The following is a 10,440-nucleotide window of genomic DNA, read 5'->3' as shown; positions in this document are numbered from 1 at the left end:
ACCCCTGTGGCTATGTGGTAAACTGTTAATTACTTCTAAGATTATCTTGTATTCTAAAGATACAGCCCTTTTAATGTGTATTTGCTGTGCTACAATCATGCCAAACTGCTTCATGGACTGGAAGGAGATATGTGCCTACTTCTTGATATAAAGAAGCACTTCATACCCAATTAAGGCTACTGCTTGCAGATGTACAATTTGTAATATTAGTTGTTGTTTACCTCCAAGGCCTGAGTTTATTAAGTGAGTAGGCTCAGATTAAGGACTTAGCTGAAAGGGACTGGCTGGGTAGTTCAGCTGGAAACCCTCCATTGGGAAGATATAATTGTTTGTCATAAAAAGGAGTTTAGTATAAACTCTATAATTAAAAATAAGACTATGTTATATAGCATGCATCCTTCATATTTACAATTCTGTAAATGAAGCAAAACCTCTGTATGAATTTGTAAGCTACAGAGCAACAGAAAGGAGAAATGATTCTGTTGTGTGGCCTGAAGTGATGGCTGGCATCCCTGGCCCAAAGGACATTCGGGATAAAAAGAAAGAGTAAAGTAGAGATACATGTTCTATTTCCAAAGTCTGGTCATTATGCATAATACCACTCAGTCTTCCTCCAATCAAAAAAGGACTGAAAGCATCAAGCAGCTAATGATTTGGGGGTTTGAAGGGTCCTTGCCCATGAATATCTGAACTTGCCTTCAAGAGAGCAAACTCAAGATTTGTCTTGGTGTGAACTCAAGTACAACCTGTTTGTACCATACCCTGCAATTTATTACTTGTCAGTTTCATCCAGAGAGTAGGTGGTATTTTATCACTAGCAATTCATTTCTTCTTCCCCTTATACATCAGAAACATGCAGAAAGGTCTTCACAGCAGTCTTCTTAGATATATGAACAACAAACAATAAATCCTTAGGAAAGAATGGTAGCAGTTGCAAGGCATACATTCAGTTGGTGAAAAATGGAGATACTCATGTCCTCACTCCTTGCACGTGCCAAACGTGCGTGCCTGGTCTCGAAATGACAAAATGGAGGCAGAGCACTATCTGGAAAGAATGGAGACCAGGAGACAAAAAGACTGAATGGGGAGTAAGAACGAAGGTAACTGACTGCCCATCAGTCAACAGAATAGCAGCAAGTATCCTGCTTAGTATTAAGTCTTGGATACTTTTTACAACCTCATGTGCTGTCCTACATTGAATTTGGCATAGATTGTTGTCTCACTAAGCTTCAAGTGAGACACCTTTACATGTAGATTCAACCTATTTAAACACTTGTGAAGCCTAGATGTACATGGTGAAGCAGTTCCCCTATAGTCATAGCCATACTAAGATGCCCTTCCATGAAGGGAAAGGGTAAATCCTCTTCAGGTTTTTGCTTCTTACTCAGAAAACATCCACCTGGTTCTTTGTGAAATACATGAGAGAAATCATATATCTTTTTCCTTGTATTTCAATATAAACAAAGTTTATTGTTCTGAGGATCCTTGTGACATATTTCCACTTTCCATTTAAGATTGAGGAAAAGCTTAATGGTCATAAGGTCATTGTCCTGGTTCCAGTTAGGACAGAGTTAAGTAGCTCATAGTAGCTGGTAGGGTGCTATGTTTTGGATTAGGATGAGAAGAGCGCTGATAACATGCTGATGTTTTAATTGTTGCAGAGCAGTGTTTACACCAGGCCAAGGACTTTTCGGCTTCTTGCTCTGTCCTGCCAGCGAGCAGGCTGGGGGTGCAGCAGGAGCTGGGAGGGGACAGACCCAGGACAGCTGACCCAAACTGGCCAAAGGGGTATTCCATACCATCTGACGTCATGCTAAACAATATATAGGGGTGGCTGGCCGGGGTGGGGGGGCCGGCTGCTCGGGAATAGGCTGGGCATCGGTCAGCGGGTGGTGAGCAATTGCATTGTGCATCACTTGTTTCTTACACATTATTATTGTTAATACTATTACCATTATCACTATTATTATTATTATTGTTATTATTATTTTCCTGTCTTAATAAACTGTCTTTATCTCAACTCACAGGCTTCACTTTCCCGTTTCTCTCCCCCATCCCAGAGAGGGAGGGGGGAGGGTGAGCGAACGGCTGTGTGGTGTTTAGCTGCCAGCCGGGTTAAACCACAACAGTCTTTTTGGCGCCCAACGTGGGGCCCGAAGGGTTGAGATATCGACAAATCTGACCAGAGTGTGTTAAACTAAAATTGGTATAAGTATTGGACCTGCTTAATAGTTGCTAGTCACGATGTTGATTGCCTTAATCTCCAGTCTGCTGTACCTGTATTCCAAATTGAGTTTTATGGTGCGTTACTTTCTGTATGTGCTCCCTGTTGCACTGTTTATCCTTTCCGGGCCCTGGTTTAAGATTGTTATGGTACTGTGCGGTGTAGCAATGGCTTATGAAATGGTGAGATATCTGGTCATGACTTTAACCTGGTATTTGTACTCAGCACTGACATCGACTCTATACTTTGGAACCCATATCTCGGAAACTATTAGCAATTACACCTATTGCCTGTTTTCGTTAGGGAGCCAATCTGTGAAGGGGACAGGGGAAGACATGTTTCCCTACCTGTTCACTCTCCCTTTCTCCTTCACCACCACCCTCTTATCCCCCGAGTTAGTTACGGTGGTTCTCCGAGATGTTGAATATCCTTGGGATACTCAGACCAGCCTGCTCTTGTTGTTATGTCTCCTGAATGCGCTTCAGATTTTGTGGAGGGTTAAACAACTACTTAGGAATCTCATCCGGAGATCTGTCTTGAGGCGGGATAGTTGCGAGTGGCAGGGAGTGTGGGAGGATATGGGCAGGTTTCTAGAGCAGTGGTCACCTCCAGTGTTTTGGACATTCACCCCTGAACAACTGCAAAATCCTAAAAAGCTGGCAGAATGCTTGAAAAAAAGGTGTCATGACTCTGGCAGTTCCAAAGTGACACAAATCACTGTAGCGTGCTGGGGTCTGGCTTGTGCCTATCGAGCTGCAATTGATGCTATTAGCAACCTAGCTCCAGCTCCTGCAGCCGTTCCAGCTGCAGCTCCTGCAGCCGCTCCAGCTCCAGCTCCTGCAGCTACTCCAGCTCCAGCTCCTGCAGCCGCTCCAGCTCCTGCAGCCGTTCCAGTTCCAGCTCCTGCAGCCGCTCCAGCTCCTGCAGCCGCTCCAGTTCCAGCTCCTGCAGCTACTCCAGCTCCAGCTCCTGCAGCCGCTCCAGCTCCTGCAGCCGTTCCGGCTCCTGCAGCCGCTCCAGCTCCAGCCCCTGCAGCCGCTCCAGCTCCTGCAGCTGCCCCAGCTCGTGCAGCTGCTCCCACTCCTGTGGCTGGGTCAGAGAAACGAGCTGTAGCAGTGCAAGTTGACCCCGCAGAGGGTATTCCAACCCCTGTGGCAGACCCTGCGTCTGGGTCAGAGAAACGAGCTGTAGCAGTGCAAGTTGACCCCGCAGAGGGTATTCCAACCCCTGTGGCAGACCCTGTGTCTGGGTCAGAGAAACGAGCTGTAGCAGTGCAAGTTGACCCCGCAGAGGGTATTCCAACCCCTGTGGCAGACCCTGTGGCTGGGTCAGAGAAACGAGCTGTAGCAGTGCAAGTTGCCCCTGTAGACAAGGTGAAAAAATGGTATAGAGGCTCAGGTCGTTTAAAACGCAGACAGTCTTCTGCTAAGTCTGGGCGTAGTGAAGACGAGGCTGGGCCATCAAAGGTGCAGGAGACTGAAGATGAGGATGAGGATGGCGAAAAATCAACAGTAACTACCCGGACTCCATACCAGCCATCAAAGGTGCAGGAGACTGAAGATGAGGATGAGGATGTCGGAAAATCAACAGTAACTACCCGGACTCTACACCGGCCATCAAAGGTGCAGAAGACTGAAGATGAGGATGAGGATGTCGAAAAATCAACAGTAATTACCCGGACTCTATACCAGCGTGAGCTACGAGATGTGCGAAAAGATTTTGGTCGCTGTATAGGCGAGCAGCTTGTCACCTGGCTGCTCCGGTGCTGGGACACGGGAGCCAATTATGTGGAATTGGAGGGCAAGGAAGCCAGGCGGCTGGGATCCCTTGCTAGGGACGCATGCATTGACAAAGCAATTGGAGATGGAGCACAATCTCGCAGCCTCTGGAGGCGTCTCCTGTCAGCTGTGAAGGAAAGGTATCTCTTCAAGGAAGAACTTGTATGTTTACCAAGCAAATGGACCACCATGGAGAAGGGAATTCAGTACCTGAGGGAATTGGCCGTACGGGAAGTAATTTATAAGGACCTAGACGACGCACAAACATCCGCAGATCCAGATGCAGTCCGGTGTACACTACCCATGTGGCGGAAGTTTGTACGGAGTGCCCCATCATCATATGCCAGCTCATTGGCAATGCTAGCCTGGAAAACGGAGGAGAATCCCACAGTGAATGAAGTGACTAAAATACTCCGGCAGTACGAAGGAAATCTCTCCTCTTCCCTAAAGGCCTGTGTCTCAGCTGTGGAGAAACTCTCTGAAGAGGTCCACCAACTTAAAGAGAATTTATCTTCCCCTCCACCTGAACGAACCAGTGTCCACCAGCTAAAAGAGAATGCTTTAGAGAAACTTTCTGAAAAGATCCACCAACTTGAAGAAAGATTATCTTCCCCTTCACCTGAACGAACCAGTGTCCACCAGCTAAAAGAGAATGCTTTGGAGAAACTTTCTGAAAAGATCCACCAACTTGAAGAAAGATTATCTTCCCCTTCACCTGAACGAACTAGTGTCCACCAGCTAAAAGAGAATACCTTGGAGAAACTTTCTGAAGAGATCCACCAACTTAAAGAGAGTTTATTTTCCTCCCCACCTGTACAAACCAGTGTCTCAGCTATTAGGGGTAAACGTTCATCTATGCAAGGAAGACAATATGGTGGGCACACACACCGCGCCACCCTGTGGTTTTACCTACGTGACCATGGAGAGGACATGAGAAAATGGGATGGAAAATCTACTGCGACCCTAGAGGCACGGGTACGTGAATTGCAAAGGAAAACAATTGGGAAAAAGGAGTTCTCTGAAAGGTTTGCTGCTCCAACTTCCAGCAGGCAGTCCTTTAAACACAGAAATGAAGATTCTGACCAGGACTAGAGGGGCCCTGCCTCCAGCCAGGGGGAGGAAAGGGACAATCGAGTTTATTGGACTGTGTGGATTCGATGGCCTGGCACGTCAGACGCACAGAAGTATAAGGCTTTGGTAGACACCGGTGCACAATGTACTCTAATGCCATCAAGCTATAAAGGGCCAGAGCCCATCTGTATTTATGGTGTGACGGGGGGATCCCAGCAGTTAACTGTATTGGAGGCTGAAGTGAGTCTAACCGGTAATGAGTGGCAAAAGCACCGTATTGTGACTGGCCCAGATGCTCCGTGCATCCTTGGCATAGACTATCTTAGAAGAGGATATTTCAAGGACCCAAAAGGGTTCCGCTGGGCTTTTGGCATAGCTGCTTTGGAGACAGAGGACATTAAACAGTTGTCTACCTTGCCTGGTCTCTCAGAGGACCCTTCTGTTGTGGGGTTGCTGAGGGTTGAAGAACAGCAAGTGCCGATCGCTACCACAACGGTGCACCGGCGGCAATATCGCACCAACCGAGACTCCCTGAGTCCCATCCATAAGCTAATTCGTCAACTGGAGAGCCAAGGAGTGATCAGCAAGACTCATTCACCTTTTAATAGTCCCATATGGCCAGTGCGAAAGTCTAATGGTGAGTGGAGACTAACAGTGGACTATCGTGGCCTGAACGAAGTCACGCCACCACTGAGTGCTGCAGTGCCGGACATGCTAGAACTCCAGTATGAACTGGAATCAAAGGCAGCCAAGTGGTATGCCACAATTGATATCGCTAATGCATTTTTCTCCATCCCTCTAGCAGCACAGTGCAGGCCACAGTTTGCTTTCACTTGGAGGGGAGTCCAATATACTTGGAATCGGCTGCCCCAGGGGTGGAAACACAGCCCTACCATTTGCCATGGACTGATCCAGTCTGCGCTGGAGCAGGGGGAAGCTCCTGAACACCTGCAGTACATCGATGACATCATTGTGTGGGGTGACACTGCAGAAGAAGTTTTCGAGAAAGGGAAGAAAATAGTCCAAATCCTTCTGAAGGCCGGTTTTGCCATAAAACAGAATAAAGTTAAAGGACCTGCACGAGAGATCCAGTTTTTAGGAATAAAATGGCAAGATGGACGCCGTCAAATCCCAATGGATGTGATCAACAAAATAACAGCTATGTCTCCACCAACTAGCAAAAAAGAAACACAAACTTTCCTAGGTGTCGTGGGGTTTTGGAGAATGCATATTCCAAATTACAGTCTGATTGTAAACCCGCTCTACCAAGTAACCCGTAAGAAGAATGCTTTTGAATGGGGCCCTGAGCAACGACAAGCCTTTGAACAAATTAAGCAGGAAATAGTTCATGCAGTAGCCCTCGGGCCAGTCCGAACAGGACCAGATGTAAAGAATGTGCTCTACACCGCAGCCGGAGAGAATGGTCCCACCTGGAGCCTCTGGCAGAAAGAACCTGGGGAAACTCGAGGTCGACCCCTGGGGTTTTGGAGTCGGGGATACAGAGGATCTGAAGCCCGCTATACTCCAACTGAAAAGGAGATATTGGCAGCTTATGAAGGAGTTCGATCTGCTTCGGAAGTGGTCGGTACTGAAGCGCAGCTCCTCCTGGCACCCCGACTGCCGGTACTAGGCTGGATGTTCAAAGGAAGGGTCCCCTCTACGCATCATGCAACTGATGCTACATGGAGCAAGTGGGTTGCACTGATTACTCAGCGGGCTCGAATAGGAAACCCCAGTCGCCCAGGAATCTTGGAGGTGATTATGGACTGGCCAGAAGGCAAATACTTTGGGATATCACCAGAGGAGGAGGTGGTTCGTGCTGAAGAAGCCCCCCTGTACAACAAGCTACCAGAAAATGAGAAGAAATATGCCTTGTTCACTGACGGGTCCTGTCGTATTGTGGGAAAGCATCGGAGATGGAAAGCTGCTGTATGGAGTCCTACACGACGAGTTGCAGAAGCTGCTGAGGGAGAAGGTGAATCGAGTCAGTTTGCAGAAGTAAAAGCCATTCAGCTGGCTTTAGATATTGCTGAACGAGAAAAGTGGCCAGTTCTCTATCTCTATACTGATTCATGGATGGTAGCAAATGCCCTGTGGGGGTGGTTACAGCAATGGAAGCAGAACAACTGGCAGCGCAGGGGCAAGCCCATCTGGGCTGCGGCATTGTGGCAAGATATTGCTGCCCGGGTAGAGAACCTGGTTGTAAAGGTACGCCATGTAGATGCTCATGTGCCCAAGAATCGGGCTACTGAAGAACACCAAAACAACCAGCAGGTGGATCAGGCTGCTAAGATTGAAGTGGCTCAGGTGGACCTGGACTGGCAACATAAAGGTGAATTATTTATAGCCCGATGGGCCCATGACACCTCAGGCCATCAAGGTAGAGATGCAACCTACAGATGGGCTCGTGATCGAGGGGTGGACCTGACCATGGACACTATAGCACAGGTTATTCATGACTGTGAAACATGTGCTGCAATCAAGCAAGCCAAACGGTCAAAACCTCTTTGGTATGGAGGACGATGGCTGAAATATAAATATGGAGAGGCCTGGCAGATTGATTACATCACACTCCCTCAAACCCGCAACGGCAAGCGCCACGTACTTACAATGGTGGAAGCAACCACCGGATGGCTGGAAACATATCCTGTGCCCCATGCCACCGCCCGGAACACTATCCTGGGCCTTGAAAAGCAAGTCTTATGGCGACATGGCACCCCAGAGAGAATTGAGTCAGACAACGGGACTCATTTCCGAAACAACCTTATAGACACTTGGGCCAAAGAACATGGTATTGAGTGGGTGTATCACATCCCCTATCATGCACCAGCCTCTGGAAAAGTTGAACGATACAATGGACTGTTGAAGACTACACTGAAAGCAATGGGTGCTGGGACATTCAAAAATTGGGATACACATTTGGCAAAGGCCACCTGGTTAGTCAATACCAGGGGATCTGCCAACCGAGCTGGACCTGCCCAATCAAACCTGTTACGCACTGTAGAAGGGGATAAAGTTCCTGTAGTGCACGTAAGAAACATGCTGGGTAAAACAGTCTGGGCTACTCCTGCCTCAGGAAAAGGCAAACCCATTCGTGGAATTGCTTTTGCTCAGGGACCTGGATGCACTTGGTGGGTAATGCAAAAGAATGGGGAGGTCCGGTGTGTACCTCAAGGGGATTTGATACTGGGTGAGAATAGCCCATGAGTTGAATTGTAGTATGTTAATTATTATATAATAATGTATGTCATCACTACCATGATTGCTATATATCATAGATGAAAATGGTGATTAATTAGAATGTATTGGACAGAGTGTAACCTGAGCATGACATAAATGGTATGGAATAAGGGGTGGATATCTGTCCTGGTTCCAGTTAGGACAGAGTTAAGTAGCTCATAGTAGCTGGTAGGGTGCTATGTTTTGGATTAGGATGAGAAGAGCGCTGATAACATGCTGATGTTTTAATTGTTGCAGAGCAGTGTTTACACCAGGCCAAGGACTTTTCGGCTTCTTGCTCTGTCCTGCCAGCGAGCAGGCTGGGGGTGCAGCAGGAGCTGGGAGGGGACAGACCCAGGACAGCTGACCCAAACTGGCCAAAGGGGTATTCCATACCATCTGACGTCATGCTAAACAATATATAGGGGTGGCTGGCCGGGGTGGGGGGGCCGGCTGCTCGGGAATAGGCTGGGCATCGGTCAGCGGGTGGTGAGCAATTGCATTGTGCATCACTTGTTTCTTACACATTATTATTGTTAATACTATTACCATTATCACTATTATTATTATTATTGTTATTATTATTTTCCTGTCTTAATAAACTGTCTTTATCTCAACTCACAGGCTTCACTTTCCCGTTTCTCTCCCCCATCCCAGAGAGGGAGGGGGGAGGGTGAGCGAACGGCTGTGTGGTGTTTAGCTGCCAGCCGGGTTAAACCATAACAGTCATAGAATAATTCAAGTTGGTAGTGCCCTGCAAAGGTTTCTAGTTCAATCTCTAATTGCCTAGATAATTCTTTTTGTCTTTTTTGAAGATGGGTGCACAAATTACTTCTGTCCAGTCAAATAAGTTGACAAAAAAGGCAACTGTGTGGTGGTGAAATTTGAAGAGCTAGGAACAGTGGGTTTTGTTAATAATTATTAGATGCTTCTAATATAAAAGATGCGATGAATCATGAGAAGATCATTTTTTACTGAGAATCATGAATTCTAATTTGTGTCTGCTCCACTTCATAAGTGACAAAGATTACATTAGAGACAGGAGTTCCAAGAGCTGTCAAAGGAAAAATATATAACCAAATAGGAAGGCTATAAAAACAGTCTTCAAAAACCTCCCACAAAGTTAGTTGTTGTTGTTATTGTTGTTGTTGTTGTTAAGTCACTATGCCCTGTTAAATCAACTCTGTACCTGCTTTCAGTTTTGCAGTAACTTCCCACCATCCACTCAAAATGTGTGAATGATTGCTCCTTAGCTCTTCTGGGGGTTCTCTAGAAAGGTTTTAGATTAGGATACAGGATACAGGATTTGAAGAAAAGAGCTGATGGCTTTTTCTTCATTTAAGGAAAGATGTGATGGACCTCTTCTGACATCTGAAGAAAGCTTCCTGAGGTTCATACTCCAACTGCATTGCTCAGGAGAAATAATACTTCAAACTATTAAAATCCATGAGTTCAGTCCAACTGACTTCTAGCTCTGTAGATTTTGCAATTTTCATTATAATTATTCTGACTAATTAAAATTTGTGTGATTTTAATGGTTTATGGAAACCTTTTTGTCATGTGCATTTCAAGCTATTTGTTTTTTTTCAGATATTTTCTAAATTATCTTATCATCTCAAATTTGTGTAACCAGGCTGAGATCCCACTAGAATGAGATTAGTGTGTAGACATTTCATCTCTGAATTTTCTAGCTACATATTTAAATATGATGATTATCATAATTCCAGTATACTGATATTCACAGAATCACAGAATCACAGAATTGTAGGTTTTGGAAGGGACCTCGAGAGATTATCGGGTCCAACCCCCCTGCCAAAGCAGGTAGGCATCCAGACAGGCCTTGAATATCTCCAGAGAAGGAGACTCCACAACCTCCCTGGGCAGCCTGTTCCAGTGCTCCGTCACCCTCACCGTGAAGAAGTTCTTTCTCATGTTGGTGCGGAACTTCCTGTGCTCCATTTTGTGGCCATTGCCCCTTGTCCTATCCCCACAAACCACTGAAAAGAGGTTGGCCAAATCCCTCTGTCTCCCACACCTCAAGTATTTATAAACACTGATGAGATCCCCTCTCAGTCTTCTTTTCTCCAGGCTGAACAGACTCAGGTCTCAGCCTTTCTTCGTAGGGAAGATGCTCCAGGCCCCAAATCA

This window comes from Anser cygnoides, chromosome 1 (assembly GCF_040182565.1).
Source record: "Anser cygnoides isolate HZ-2024a breed goose chromosome 1, Taihu_goose_T2T_genome, whole genome shotgun sequence".
Taxonomy (NCBI): Eukaryota; Metazoa; Chordata; class Aves; order Anseriformes; family Anatidae; genus Anser; species Anser cygnoides.
The sequence above is the reverse complement of the archived record's forward strand: the minus strand, read 5'-3'. Positions refer to the sequence as shown.